Source organism: Nyctereutes procyonoides, unplaced genomic scaffold (assembly GCF_905146905.1).
Source record: "Nyctereutes procyonoides isolate TBG_1078 unplaced genomic scaffold, NYPRO_anot_genome, whole genome shotgun sequence".
In the NCBI taxonomy this organism is placed as follows: Eukaryota; Metazoa; Chordata; class Mammalia; order Carnivora; family Canidae; genus Nyctereutes; species Nyctereutes procyonoides.
The window spans coordinates 25026754-25043106 of NW_026575146.1; the positions used below are offsets into that span (position 1 = coordinate 25026754).

Here is a 16353-nt window from a genome sequence, read left to right on the forward strand (position 1 = left end):
GCATGTAAGCACTCTCTCTCTCTAAAATGAATGAATGAATGAATGAATGAATGAATTTTTTTTTTTAAAGCAAAAGCTTTTGAGTCACACAGACTTGGATCTGAATCTTGGATCTGTCATTCTGGTTGTCCTACTGTAGGCAAGTTTCCTAATATGTCCTGGCCTCTATTTATTCATTTATGAAACAGGATAACAATGGAATGTATCTTACAGAGTCTTGGATATTCAAATAGAATATAATAAAACTCTTTAACAGGTGTATGACATATAATGAGTACTTATTTTACAATAACCATTGATAAGCCAGACTGACCAAGAAAAAAAAAAGAGGAAAAACAACTTACAAATATTAGGAATGAAGGGGGATATCCCTATAAACCCTACCAACACTTAACTGGTAGTAAGGAAATACGATGAACAACTCTATGCACTAAGTTTGGTAACTCAGATGAAACGGTCAGATTTTTTGAAATATATAAACTGTGAATGTTTATCTAAACAGGAATAGATAGCTTGCATACTCCTATACCTCTTTTGAAAATTGGCTATATAGTTAAAAATCTTGCAACACATAAATCTACAGACTGAGATGATTTCATGGTGAATTCTACCAAACATTCATGAAAGAGATAATACCAATTTTACAAAATTTTCAAAAATACAGAAAAACAAGGAACACCTCCCAACTCATTTACTATAGCCAGCACTATTAAGATACCAAAACCAGATAAAGGTATATTAAAAGAAAACTACAGACTAGTATCTCTCATAAACATAGACGCAAAAATCCTCAAAAAAAACAAGCAAATCAAATACTTAAAATAACAGATTATAAACAAGTGGGATTTATTTTGGGATTACAAGGTTAATTTGACATTCAAAAATTAACCGAAATAATACACCACATCAATAAACTAAGGAAGAAAAAGCAAATGACCACCTCAATATATTCAGAAAAACACTTGATAAACTCAACAATTATTCATGATTAAAAAAAAAAAACCTCTCAAAAAGCAAAGAATAGAGGGAACTTCTTCAGTCTTATAAAGGGTATTTACAAAAATCGTACAACTAACATATTTAATTGTAAAAGACTGAATGCTTACCACCACACCCACCCTCATTCCCAAGATCAAAACAAGGCAAGATGTGCTCTCATCATTCTTATTCAAAATCTTTGTGGAGGTTCTAGCCAGTAAAATAAAGGAAAAGAAATTAACAACCATCAGATCAAAAGGAAAAAACAAAACTTTATATTTTCAGACAATATGATTATGTATGAAATTCCAAAAAATGTACAACAAAGCTACTAGAACTAAGTGAGCATAGCAAGGTTGCAGGATATATGTCAATATATAAAAATCTGTCATATTTCTATGTACTAGAAAAAAAATTTTAAACTCCAATTAAAAATAATACAATTTATAATAGCACCTGAAAATATGAAATACCTGGGCATAAATCTTTAAAAATGTGCAAGATCTAGGCCTTGAGTTGAAGCCCCATGTTGGGTGCAGAGATTACTAAAAAAAATAATTTTAAAAATAAAAAATATGCAAGATCTATATGTAAAACTACAAAACAATGATGAAAGAAATCAAAGACAACTAATTAAATCAAGAGATATTCCATGTTCATGAAATTGAGAAACTCAGTATTTTAAGGATGCTTCCTCAAATTGCTCTATTAATTGTCCCTAAAGATTCAATGCAATTCCAAGCAAAAAAAAATTTTTTTTAAAGATTTATTTATTTGAGAGAGAGAACACAGTAGGGACGGGGGAGAGTACAGAGGGAGACAGGGTCTTCAGCAGAGTGTGCACTGGGCATGGAGCCTGATAAGAGCTTAATCTTAGCACCCTGAGATCACGACCCAATAGGAAACCGAAAGTCAGACTGTGCCACTCAGGCCCCCCCCTCAAAAAAATTCTAATGGGATTTTTCTTTTTATAGAAACTGACAGAGTGATTCTACAATTTATATGGAGAAGCAAAGGAAATTGAAGAATCAAACCAAAAAACAAAGTAGGAGGTCATGATTTCATTTCCACATTTACTACAAAGCTACAGTAACCAATTCAGTGTGGTACTAGAAAAAGGAGAGACAGAGAGAAAAATGGAATAGAGTCCAAATACAGGCCCACACATATCTGGTCAAGTTATTTTTGATAAAAATGCAAAAGTTATCCAATGAAGAAAAGATAATCTGTTCCACAAATGTGTTGGAATAATTGGATAGCCTTATGCAAAAAGAAAAAAAAAAATCAACCGTGATCCATACCTCAAATGTGATACAAAAATTAACTGAATGAAAGAAAAGATCTAAATGAAAAATGTAAAACTTATAGACGAAAACTCATAAAAGAAAATACAAGAGAAAATCTATGTAAGTTCTTCTTTTTCCAGTCCAGCATTTAAGGAACTCAGAGGTTGCCACAAGTTGCCACTTGTTTAATAATAAGTAAAAACCTGAACTGGAAAATCAATAATTCTTCTAAGATGCATTAGAGAAATGAGGTCATGAGGCAAACCAATGCCCTCAAAATTAGAAAGATAGAATCACAACTTACCAGAGCTGATACCTCCAGGGGAACCAGTAATGGTATAAGAAAACCTGAACTGTAATTGATGAATTGCTGGAGGCTGTGTGGATAACTCTCAGAATTACAATCTCCATTCATGGGGGACCCTCACACTTTTGTGAGTTTTACCTCCAAGAGCCCTCCCAGGTTAAGTATCACATTAAGTATCAGCAATTTTTCTCTGAAACTGTAAGCAAAGAGATGGAAAGTCTACGAAAAAAAATTTTTTTTTAAATTCTAGAGGTCAAAAACACTGTAAAATAAAGGAAGAATGCCTTTGATGGGCTCATTAGTGGACTGGGCACGGCTGATTAAAGAATCTCTGAGTGTAAAGATAGTATAAGCTTCAATGGAAACTTCCAAAACTAAAAAGCAAACAGGAGAAAAAATGGAAAATAACAGAGCAGAATACCCAAGAACGTGAGACAACTACAAAAGGTGTAATATAAATGTAATGGGAAACCAGAAGGAGAAGAAAGAGAGAAAGGAAAAGAAACATCTGAAGCAATAATGACTAAGAATTAGTCATGAATTGATTAATTAATGTCAGACAACAAACCATGGATCCAGAAAACTCAAGATAACACTAGACAGGAAAAATGTTTTTTAAAAAACTACATGTAAGCCTGTCATATTCAGATGTCAGAAAATCAAACATAAAGAAAAAATCTTGAAAGAAATCAGAGGAAAAATTCAACTTACCTGTAGTGGAGCAAAGTATGCAGGTAACGAGTAGAATTAAATATTCAAAGTATTGAGAGAAAAAAACCCACTAGTCTAGAATTCTGTATCCTTTGTGAAATTACCTGCAAAGTGAAAAAAAAATAGACTTTCTCCACAAAAAAAAATTTCTTGAGGTAATTTGTTGCCAGGAGACCTGTCTTGCAAGAAATGTTAAAAGAAATTCTTAGGGAGAAGAAAGTGATATAGGTCAGAAACCCAGATCTACACAAAAAGACCTGGTTGGCTCAGTTGGTCTGAGCATGTAACTCTTGGTCTTGGGGTTGTGAGTTTGAGCCCCACATGGGCTGTAGAGATTACTTACATAAATAAATAAACTTTAAAGAAAGAAAAAAAGAAATTCAGATCTACATAAGGGAGGAACAAAGGAAGACTAGGTAAAACAACTTCTATTTTAATATTTTTAATTAATCTAACAGATAGTAGTGTGTTAAAAATAACAGCAACAATGTATTCAAATATGTATGCTTATATATGTTTATGTTCAAGTAAAATGAATGAGAGCAAGAATATAAAGGATGAGAGGGAGGAATTAGAAATATATTGCTGGTTGTAAGGTACTGTGCTACCTATGAAGTGGTACAGTGTTATTTGAAAGTGGACTTGGGTTAATTGTAAACATTTATCGCATACTCTAGAGCTACCAATTACAGGACTAAAAAAAGAAGTATAATTGATACACTAAGAAAGGAGAAAAAATGGAAACATATAAAATGCTCAATTAAAACCATAAAAGGCAGAAAAACAGTGGAAGATAAAAACAGGAACAAACAAGGGCAGCAAATAGAAAATGCTAACAAATATGGCAAGTATTAATCCAGCTATATCAATATTCACGTCAAACATCTATAGTCTAAATATACCAGTTGAAAGATTATCACCGTTGATGAAAAAAGACCCAACTATATATTATCTATAAGAAACTCACTTTTATTTTTTTTCCTTTTTTGAAACCCACTTTAAAAATAAGGACATACAGATTAAAAGTAAAAAGACAGAGACAGATATATCATGCAAACACTAATCCAAAAAAATATGGGAGTAGCTATATTAATTTCAGAACAGATATTAGGGCAAGAAAAATTATCTGGGAGACAGAGAAGCATTACATAATGAAAAAAGGGGGTCAAAACTGCAAGATGATATAACAATCCTTAATATTTATGGGCCGAGGAATATAAGAGGTAAGAACTAGTGGAACTCAAAAGAGGAGTAGATTATAGTTGGAGACTTCACCACCCCTGTATCAGAAATGGACATATCCAGCAGGTAGATAATCAGAAAGGCCGTAACTGAACTCAAAAGTACCATCAATCAACTGAATATAACAGGCATCTATAAACAACTTTATCCAAAAACAGCAGAATGTATTTTTTTCCTCCAGCACCCACGGAATATTCACAAAGATAGATGATAAAACACACCTTAGCAATTTATAAAAGAAATCATAAATCTTCTCTCAGACCATAATGTAATTAAATTAGAAAGCAATAACAGGAAGACAACTAGAAAATCTCAAATTATGTGGAGATTAAACACCACTAAATAACATATGGCTAAATAACATATGGCTCAAGAAAGAAATCTCAAGAGAAATTTAAAAATGTTTTAACTAAGTCACAATAAAAACATAAGTTATCAAAATGTGTGGGATATAGGGAAAGCAGTGCTTAGAGAGAAACTGATGGCACTAAGTGCATATATTAGAAGAGAAGAAAGATCTAAAATCAATAATCCAAACTTCCACTTTAGGAGACTACAAAAAGAAGATCAGATAAAATCCAAACCAAGCAGAAAAAAAGGTAATAGTAAAAATTTCGGCAGAAATCAATGAAATTGAAAACAGGAAATCAGGGGTAGCCCTGGTGGCGCAGCGGTTTAGCGCCGCCTGCATCCCGGGGTGTGATCCTGGAGACCCGGGATCAAGTCCCACATCGGGCTTTCTGCATGGAGCCTGCTTCTCCCTCTGCCTGTGTCTCTGCCTCTCTCTCGCTCTCTCTGGATGAATAAATAAATAAATCTTTAAAAAAAAAAAAGGAAACAGGAAATCAATAGAGAAAATCATTGAAACCAAAGGATATTCTTGACAAGATCAATAAAATTGTTAAGCTAAGAAAAAAAAAAGAGAGAGAAAAGACACCAATTACTAATATCAGAAATGAAAGAGGGGGGCATCACTACTGATCCTATGGACATTAAGCAGACAATGAAGAATTATTACGAACAACTTTATGCCCACAAGTTTGATAACCTAGATGAAATAGACCAATTCCTTGAAAGACATGCTACTAACTCACAGGAGAAGAAACAATCTGAATAGAGTCATATCCCATAAAGAACTTGATCAATAATTAATAACTTTCTAAAACAGAAAGTACCAGGCCCAGATGACTTCACTGGTGAATTCTACTAAACATTTAAGGAAGAAATGATACTCATCCTCTACAGTTTCTTGCAGAAGACAGAAATAGAAGTAATACTTCCTAATTCATTCTATGATACCAGCATTATCTCCATACCAAAATCCAACGAAGACATTACAAGAAAACTACAACTTATGTTTCTCATGAACAGATATAAAGATCCTCAGTAAACTATTAGCAAACTTCTGCTTGCTTGAGCAGCACATATACTAAAATATTAGCAAATTAAATCTAACAATGTATAAAAAAAATTATACACCATGACTCAGTGGGATTTATCCGAAGTGTGTAAGGCTGGTTCAACAAGCAAAAATCAACTGATGTTATCTATCAAACTGACAGACTAAAGAAAAAAAAAAAATCACAGAGCAGACTCAGAAGCCCATTAACAAAACAGATAATGAATTGTTACATATTCATACTGTGGAATAAGACAGCAATAAAAACTGAAGCACAGCTAAATAAAATACAGATAAAATATTACAAACATAATATTGAGCAAAAGAATATTCTCTACAATTTCATTACTGTAAAGTAAAAATATCAGGCAAAAACAAAATAGTGCAAATAGACCTGATCTATAAGAAATACTAGGGGAATCTTTCAGGGTGAAATGAAAGAACACTAAGACAGTAATTCAAGTACACATAAAGAAATGAAAAACACCAGTACAGTTAACTACATAGGTAAATATTAAAGATGGTATCAATGTAATTTTTTGGTAACTCTTTTCTTCTGATTCAAGTAAAAACTACAGAAAGCAAAAATCATAAAACTGTGTTGACCAGCTTAAAATGTATAAAGATGAAATCTGTATGACAATAATAACACAAAAGAAGGTGGAGGGAACAGAATTACATGGAACAAAATTTTTATATACTATTAAAATTAAATTAGTAGTAATCTGAACTACTTAGGTTTTAGATTAAGATGTTATAAGAACCACCAAGATAATCACTAAGAAAATAACTCAAAAAATACAGTACAAGAAACAAAAGGGTATTAAAATGATACACTAGAAATTAAACACAAAAGAAGGCAGTAACGGAGAATATTGCAATAAAGACATAAGCTGTATAGAAAACAGAGTGGAAAATAAGCATTCATAAATCCTATCAGTAAGTACATTAAATGTAAATAAACACTTTAATAAAAAGCAGTTTGTATGTAGAATGAATACAAAGACTTGATCCAACTATGTATTGTCTAAAGAGACACACTTTAGACAGTAACCAAAAGGGGATTACAGTGGCTATGCTAATATCAGAGAAATATTTTAATACAATTAAAAAAATACATTAATGTGAGAATAGCATTCACAAGTGAAGATATAATCACACTGGCTTTTGCACTAGTTAGATAACATCTACAGCAGAAGTCAGCAAACTGTAATCTGTGGGGCAAAATCTGGCCCAACCACTTGTTTTTGTAAAAATAGTTCTTTTGGAACACAGTCATGGTCATCATTTACTTACTGTCAATGGCTACTTTCACACTACATAGCAGAGGTAAGTAGTTGTGACAAACACTGTATGACCTCAAAAATCTAAAATATTTATAGCTGGCCTTTTACAGAAAAAAAAAAAGGTTGCTGACTCAATCTAGAGTATTAATGTTTACTTTGGGGACATCAAATTTTAAAAGAAATACTAATAAAAAGAAAAGGGTAAACATAATAAAGAACAAGGAAATAATGTCATTTAAAGACTAGTTTATGGCACAGGGTACGATTAGCCTAAAGAAAGATTTAGAGAAGAGAATAATTTTTACATATTTAGAAAACTAGCTTTTAGAAGAGAAATTAGACTAATTGGGAGTAGCTTCAAAAGAAATAGAATAAAGGATAAAAAGCACATGATCATCTCAACAGAGACAGCAAGAGCATTTGACAAAATTCAATATTTCTTCATGAAAAAAAAAACAAACTAGGAAGAGGAGGGAACTTCCTCAACCTGATAAAGGGCATCTATAGAAAACCCACAACTAAACATTATTCTTAATGGTATAAGATTGAATGTTTTCTTGCTAAGATCAGAAACAAGAAAGGGATAGTCACTCTTGCTATTTTTTTTTAAGATCTATTTATTTATCTGAGAGAGATAGAGCACACACGTGAGGAGGAGGTAGGGGCACAGCGAAGAAAGCATACTCTCCACTGAGTACCAAGCCCCACACTAGTTGGATCCCAGGACCCAACCTGGAGACCAGAACCTGAACCTAAGCCAAGAGCCAGGAATTCAACCAACTGAGTCACCCAGGTACCCCACTCTCACTATTTCTATTAAACACTATACTGGAAGTTCTGGAAAGGGCAATTAGGCCAAAAATGAAATAATAGGCAACCATGGGGGAGGCAAAGAAGTAAAACTATCTCTATTTGCAGATAACATAATCTTGCATGTAAAAAATCCTAAGGAATCCACTAAAAATGTATTATAAGTAATAAATGAGTTCAGCAAGGTTGAAAGGCTACAAAATCAATTTTTAAAAATCAATTGTATGCCTATACGCTTTTTTAAAAAGATTTTATTTATTTATTTAAGAGAGAGTGGGCACAAAAGAGCATGAACAGGGGAAGGTGCAGAGGGAGAAGCAGACTTCCCCACTGAGCAGGGAACCTGATGTAGGCCTGGATTCTAGGACCCTGAGATCATGACCTGAGCCAAAGGCAAATGCTTAACTGACTGAGCCACCCCTATACTTTCAATGAAGAATACAAAAATGTAATTAAGAAAATAATTCCATTTACAATAGCATTAAAAAGAATAATATACTTGGGCGCCTGGATGGTTCAGTGGTTGAGCGTCTGCCTTTGGCTTGAGTCGGGATCCTGGGATAGAGTCCCACATCGGGTTTCCCACAGGAAGCCTGCTTCTCCCTCTGCCTATGTCTCTGCTTCTCTCTCTCTGTCTCTCTCATTGACTATATAAAATAATAAAAAAAGAATAAAATACTTAGGAATAAATTTAACAAAAAAAAGTATACCCTATACCCTAAAAACTATAGAACACTGTTGAAAGAAATTATGGATGACTTAAATAAACTAAAAGATATTCCATGCTTAATGACTGGAAGACTTAATATTGTTAAAGACGACAATATTCCTCAAAGAGTACTACAGATTCAATGCAATCCCTATCAAAATCTCAATTATCTTCCTTGCACAAATTGACAAAGTGATCCTAAAATTCATATGGAAATTCAATGCATCCCAAATAGCCAACATAATCTTGAAAAAGAACAACTACAAAGCTACAATAATCAAGAAAATATGGTAATGGCATAAGTATATAGACCAACAGAACAGAACTGTCCAGAAATAAACCCATACATTTATGGTCAATTCATTCTTGGGGGAAAGAATAGTTTTTTCACATGATACTGCTGGGAAATTGGAGATACACTTGCAAAAATACGAATTTGGACCCCTACTTCACATCATATACAAAAAAATAATTGAAACTGGATCAAATATTTAAATATAAGGTACTAAAAGTATAAAACTCTTAGAGGAAAACCATCCAGCAATTCTACTCTGGGTAATTATCTGAAGAAAACGAAAACATGAACTAGAAAAAGATACATGCACTCCCATTGTTGGCTGCAGCATTATTACAAAGATCAAGACATAAACAACCTAAGTGTCCATTGATGGATGAATAAAGAAATTGTTGTATATATACAGTGGAATATTATTCAGCCATAAAAAAGAATGAAATCTTGCCATTCACAACATGGATAAACCTTGAGGGCATTATGTTAAGTGAAATCAATCAGACAGAGAAAGACACTGCATGATCTCTCATACATGTGGAATCTAAAAAAGCTCAGACATAGAAAATCAGGCTCACAGACACAAAAGATAGATTGGTAGCTGCCAATCTATTGGTGGGGAGGGAGAAATGGGTGAACTGTCTTTTTTCTCTTTTTTAGTTTAAGTACACTGAATAATTTGTAATAAAAAACTTCTAAAAATGAAACTACTAAAATTCTTGAAGAAAACAAAAATACATGTATAAAATGCTTAGAAAAAGAAAAAAAAAACAGGTGTAAATCTTCATGACCCTTGATTATAATGGCAGTTTTTTTGAGAAATGACACCAAAAGAATAAGGAAAAAAAGCAAAACAGATAAATTGGACTTTATCTAAATTAAAAGCTTTTGGGCAGCAAGCCACCACCAAAATTAAGAAAAAAGAAAAAAAGGAAAGAAACCTCACAGAATGGAAGAAAATTTTTCTGAACCTGAAAGTCTCTGATAAGAAACTTGTATTTAGAATCTACAAGGAACTTTACAACTCAATAAGACAAAAGCCCAATTTTTTAAAAGATCAAAGGATCTGAATAGACATTTCTCCACAGAAGATATACAAATAGTCAATAAGCAAACGAAAAATGTTCAACATCTCTAGCCATCAGGTAAACGTAAGTCAAAAACCACAATGAGGGGCAGCCTGGGTGGCTCAGCGATTTAGCGTGGCTGTCAGCTCAGGGCCTGATCCTGGAGACCCGGGATCGAGTCCCACATAGGGCTCCCTGCATGGAGCCTGCTTCTCCTTCTGCCTGTGTCTGTGCTTCTCTCTCTCTCTGTGTGTGTGTGTGTGTGTGTGTGTGTGTGTCTCATGAATAAATAAATAAAAATCTTAAAAAAAAAACAAAACCCACAACGGGATCCCACTTCACATACAATTCGTGGCTATAATCAGAAAGACAGGGGCAGCCTGGGTGGCTCAGCGGTTTGGCACCTGCCTTCGGCCCAGGGCGTGAACCTGGAGACCCAGGCTCGAGTCCCGCATCTTTCCTGCATGGAGCCTGCTTCTCCCTCTGCTTGGGTCTCTGACCCCCCCACCCCCCGTCTCTCATGTATGAATAAATAAAATCGTAAAAAAAAAAAGGACATAATAATAAGCCTTAGTGAGGACATGGAGAAATTAGAATGCTCATACACTGTTGGTGGGAATGTAAAATGGTACAGCCACTATGGGAAAGAGCCTGGTAGCCCCTCAAAAGGAATTACTATATGACCCAGCAATTCCACTCTTAATTAAGCATATAACCAAAAGAAAGGAAATACAGGTCCTATGCAAAAACTTGTACACAAATGTTAATAGCAGCATAGCTGTTACTAAAAAAAAAAAATACTGTGTAATCATACTGGTTCTGAATTGGATTCTTTATGTGCTGGATTCAAGGCTTTGGCAGGCACAGATTCTATCAATCTAAAATCTATCAGTATTTACCTGTTAGCTCCTTTGTGAAACCATTCCCCTTCCTATCCTTTCTAGTTTTTGGCCTTTTCCACATGCCCCTGCATACAAGCTCTCCAATCTCACGAAGCCTCCTTTCCTAGCTTCTGTCAAGCGAGGCTCCATCTAATGCTGATTGTCTCTATAGTAACCAACTAGAAATGCTGCTATGCTTAGCAGTGGCTTTGTGCAAGTAGTGCTCTAGCCTAGAGAGGTTTTAAAGATTTGAGTCCTTTTTCTATTTATCACCCATTTCTCCTGATACTGGAGAAAAGAGAGCATCTGATGAATGAGAGAGGTAGAGGGCTAAAGAGAAAAAGACTGAATGTAAAACATGAAGGAAGCTGGATGAGTGGAGACTGGGATCAAGAGGAAAATGAATTTAGAAGGAGCTTTGTTTCATACAGGAGTAAGAACACATGGTAAGAAACTAGATACGAAAAGCAGAAAATAATTATTAAGCATTTCCATTCATATTCCTCTGGTCAGAACCGATATAATGATATTAACATCAACAAACTGTCAACAGCAAACATAATTACAGTGCTTTAGAAAACTAACTGATGTATGTCACTGATAGCTCTACACAGGGTGTTTTACAGTAGAGTCCCATTACGGATAGGGATCAGAGAAGTGACACCAAAAGAACAAGGAAAAAAAGCAAAACAGTTTTATAGTTTATATCTTCAACAAACTCGTAACCTAATGATGGATAGCAGTGACCACCAAACAGTGAAACTGTTATCAATGAGGTGGAACACAGAATGGGGAGAAAGGGTCATACTTTATGTAACAAATATGGAAACCTCTTAAAAAATATAGGGAGGCATTCTAGGATGTGTAGCTCCATCCTCCCCCAGACATCCCTTCTGCAACAGGAGGCTTGACCTCTGTAGTGCCTGAAGGGGGAGACTCCCACAGCTCTGCCTGGGCTGAGCCTCTCTTCTTACTCCCCATATATACTACCGCTAACCTCATTCATGGAGCTGGGTTCCTCAAGAGTTCATTAATCAAGATATTACTACCGTGTCTGCCAGCCTGTGGGTTCTTCAGGAAATGATACCAATTGCTTTTTCTACACATAAAGGCCACTTTAAATATCTGACAGAGGAGAGCAGAGAGGCACTAGGTCAGCAACAACAAGAACAGGGTTTCTGAGCACCAGTGTCTGATTCATTGGTTATGTAGGAATGGTAATACCTTACCCACCCACCAAACCAGGATGTTTTGAAGCCTAAAAGCAGGTTATTTAAAAGTTCTTTGCAAAGGATAAAGCATCATACCATATATAAATATACACATGCTCCGTATATATGCACCATATATATACACACACATACTACACACATGTGCGCACACATACACACATAGCTTTTATTGTGATACCCTATTTTGCCTCCCACAGAACTTTAACAATAACTGGGTAAAGTTGCGTCTAATACTTTCTATTGTGTACCATACTCACTTGGTTACAGTTATCTTTTTTTTTTTTTTTAAAGATTTTATTTATTCATGAGAGGCAGAGAGAGAGTGAGTCAGAGACACAAGCAGAGGGAGAAGCAGGCTCCATGTGGGGAGCCCCATGTGGGAATTGATCCCGGGTCTCCAGGATCAGGCCCTGGCTGAAGGCGGCGCTAAACCACTGAGCCACCCGGGCTGCCCTGGTTACAGTTATCTTTCCAATAAATTCTATGTATGTTTTATCTTTGAATAATCCATAGAGCCTAGCACAATTTCACATAATAAATGCTCTCTCAATATAATGAGTTATTTAGTTGTTACTAAATCATTTAGGATTTATTCCTTTTAGAAATGTAAACTCTAGCAAACCTCAACATTCTACATTTATATAAAAATCTTATTTAAAACTGTCATTAAATGTTGACCTCCTATAACTAATAACTGGAAGCCCTTTAAACTAATTAAAGATCATATTACAACAAGCCTTACATGAGAATTTTTTTAAAAGATGGGAACAATAATGCAAGTGTCTCTTTAAAGAGAATTAAACGCAGGGCTAATATAATCACCCCAGGTGGAAACCCAGGATTTGAACAAAAGCAAGAGGTTAGCACTTCCATTCCTATGATAACTTCTGCAGTAGACAGGAGCTGAGACTTGATTTAACTCTTAGTTATAATACACTTTAATTCAATATATTTTAATTTAATTCAATTTAATTCTAGTTCATTTTAATTCACTCTTTCATCTTGTTTTTTGTGTGACCTCAATTTAATTTCAAGCTTAAGATTCTTAGAAGCCCTCTGCAGAGAAGCTTTGGAGCAAAGGAAGCAAGCTGCATCTTGTCCCTTCAGATTTTAAGATGTACGCCCAACACTTTCTCTGAATAGCTACAGCACACCACTCCACGCCCCGCCATAATCTATTGGCCTGGTTAAATGACCACCCCATTTCACACCACAGAAAGCACTTGATAACAGCCCAATAACTGGATTAAATAAACCTGGATTGCCAAATAAGCCTAATTATGAGGGAAAATAATTATAGCTGTATTTGTTTGCCAGGGCCACCATCATAACAAAATACCAGCCCAGGGAGCTTAAGCAATGTAAATATGTTTTCTCACAGTTCTGGAGGCTAGAAATACAAGATTAAGGTATCAGCAGGGTTGGTTTCTTTTAAAGCCTCTCTTTGGCTTGCAGATAGCTTCCTGCTTGCTGTGTCCTCACATGGTCTTTTCTCTGTGTATGTTACCCTTGGTGTCTCTTTTTATGTCCAAATTCCCTCCTTGAGTAGGGACATCAGTTGACTGGATTAGGGCCCCACTTTAAGGAACTCATTTCAACTTAACCACCTCTTTAAAGGCCCTATCATCAATACAGTCACATTCTGAGGTACTGAAGACTTAGGGTGTCATCACACGAACGGGGTGAGGGGACAAAATTCAGCCTACAACAACAGCTAACTAGGTTCATTTATCTCTGTTTGAGGCACTAGTTTAGGCTTTGTTCATCTTAGAACCCAAATGATCTCTTTCAGCCATCCCTCCCCCATGTAATCTGTACAGAGAGAAGCAATTTTGGAGATTATATTCTATGTAGCCCTCCAAGCATCACATGGATCCCCCCCCTTGGGTACTTAATAAGTGAAGACACTCATGATGCCCCCATCTGCTACAACACGGTTAGCTCTTTGAGTGTCACCAAAAAGTTGTCCAGCGAGAGATCTCCTAGATAGTCTCTAAAACCAGAGTAATGCTTTTACAATTTTTTTCCCAGTATGAGACACCAGCTCATTTGAAATATGCCATGGCACATCCTGAATCCCTTTGACTTATCTTGTAAAATATTGTCAAAGGTGAAGAAAGAAACTATTGGAGAAAGTGCTCAAAGGCTCTTTAAGATTTCTGAGGAGCAATAATAAAAGAGTTAAGAAGGCAACATGAGAGGCCCAGAGTCAATACTTGTGGCTTCTAGTGGACTACTGAGGAGGGTCATTTTCCCCTTAATTACTATTGTATATGACATGTTGAACAAAAGGTTTTTAAAAAAATAAGCCAGGGGATCCCTGGGTGGCTCAGCAGTTTAGCGCCTGTCTTTGGCCCAGGGCGCGATCCTGGAGTCTCGGGATCGAGTCCCGCGTCGGGCTCCCGGCATAGAGCCTCCGTCTCCCTCCTCCTGTGTCCCTCCTCTGCCTATGTCTATCATAAATAAATAAATAATAAATAAATAAATAAATAAACTATCTTTAAAAAAAAAAAAAGCCAAACTAGTGGTATTCAGATAGATTTTTTTCAGTTCTTGACGTTTCAAGTTCTATGGAAGATGTGCCTTATTATGTCATACCTATGCTCAGACTGCAAAATACACTTTATTTTACCCCAAGCTTCTAAAGTCATTTTTATAAAGCAAGTGAATTAGAATCTCTTCAGAGTGCCTGCAATAATCAGAAATTGCGTACACCATCCTCAAGGCTCTCTCACGTTTTAAACTTCAAATGGCCATATATTACCTTATACATCTAGTGTATCTCAACAGCATACACAACAATTATCACGTTATCTTGGCTAGTGTTTGGACCAGCACTATTAGGAGTGAACTGACAATACAGCTTATCAGTAACAGTAATCTGAAGCTATCACCACACTAAGACTCATAGTCTAAGGTACACAAACAACTGGGCTTGAGGAAACCTTCTCTGGTAGGTCCTATTTTACTGTTTAATCCATTGCCAATAAAATGAGAACCCCTGCTCTAAGTAGTTTCCCTAAATATGGGGAGACCTGGTATTACCTTTGCCACATTAACTTTCAAAAGACCATCAGATAAAGAAGCCATGTCAACAGCAACCTACCTAAGTATGAACAATGTGCAAAGCTTGACGACTCGAAATCCTGGGCACTATTCTTTTTTTTTTTTACATTGGGGGAGTCACTTGGTAATTCAGCATAATGGGATCCTGGGCACTATTCTAAGCAACAACTCTTTCAGCCCCGATAACAGCTAAGAAATAATATTTTCTCTGAATTTAATTAGCCAAGGTCAGTGGTTTCATTCAGAACAGCGAAAGACAAAAAAAAAGATGGTTTATGAATAGCAGATAATCAAGCAAATCTTTATACCACTCCTTACTAAACAGAAATTGTTCAACAACCCCACAAATGTGTTAAAACGTCTCCCTTTCTCCACAATGGTAGTCAAACAGCATAAATGATTCGACATGAAAGCAAAGACTCCTCAAAACTTGTCTGTGGTGCCACAAATTTTCATTTACTAACGGTTTAGGTCATAAATTTTTTTTGAGAGTCACATGTCCCGGTATGCCGCTGTGTTCTGTACTCTTCCTTTCCCTTTCTTATCATATTTTTTGCCCTTTGGTTTCCTGACACTTCCATTTTCTCTTTTTATGTTCCTGTTATGCTCACCAAACGGCAGAAACGTGGGGTGCAACCGATCACATCTCTAGCAAGCTTTTTCTTATGCTAGGGCTTTCCAGAAGAGAACGGGAGACCCAGGGCAGCCCAGATATTACCTATTCAGGTTTTCCAAGCGAAGTGCGCGTGGAAAAGCCTCTCTTCGCCCTTCATTTTGCGTCTTTTTGACTAACGGCGCGGTAGCGCCCAGACGCAGATATTGACCAAGAACTACACTTTCAAAATGGCTTTGCTCCTTTCGAGCTGGCACGGGGTCTATAAAATACAATTTATTTCCACTGCAACCAACCCTTCTGTCTACCCGAAATGTTACCCCGTACGGAGGCAACTGAACCTAACCCGGTGTAGACAACAACCGAATCACGGCTGCTAAATTCAGTAGAGGGACGGCACAGCCGTTGGACTAATGTAAAAAGAGCGTTACGGGGGGGGGGGGGAGGAAGAAAAGGAGAAAAAAAAAAAAAAAAAAC

General features: G+C 35.9%; 1 protein-coding gene across 4 annotated transcripts in view; it reads right to left on the reverse strand.

Annotated features, from left to right (window-relative positions):
• MCM9 (minichromosome maintenance 9 homologous recombination repair factor) overlaps window positions 1-16353 on the reverse strand; it is a 92137-nt gene that overhangs the window by 37804 nt on the left and 37980 nt on the right. The gene's annotated exons all lie outside the window — the stretch shown is intronic.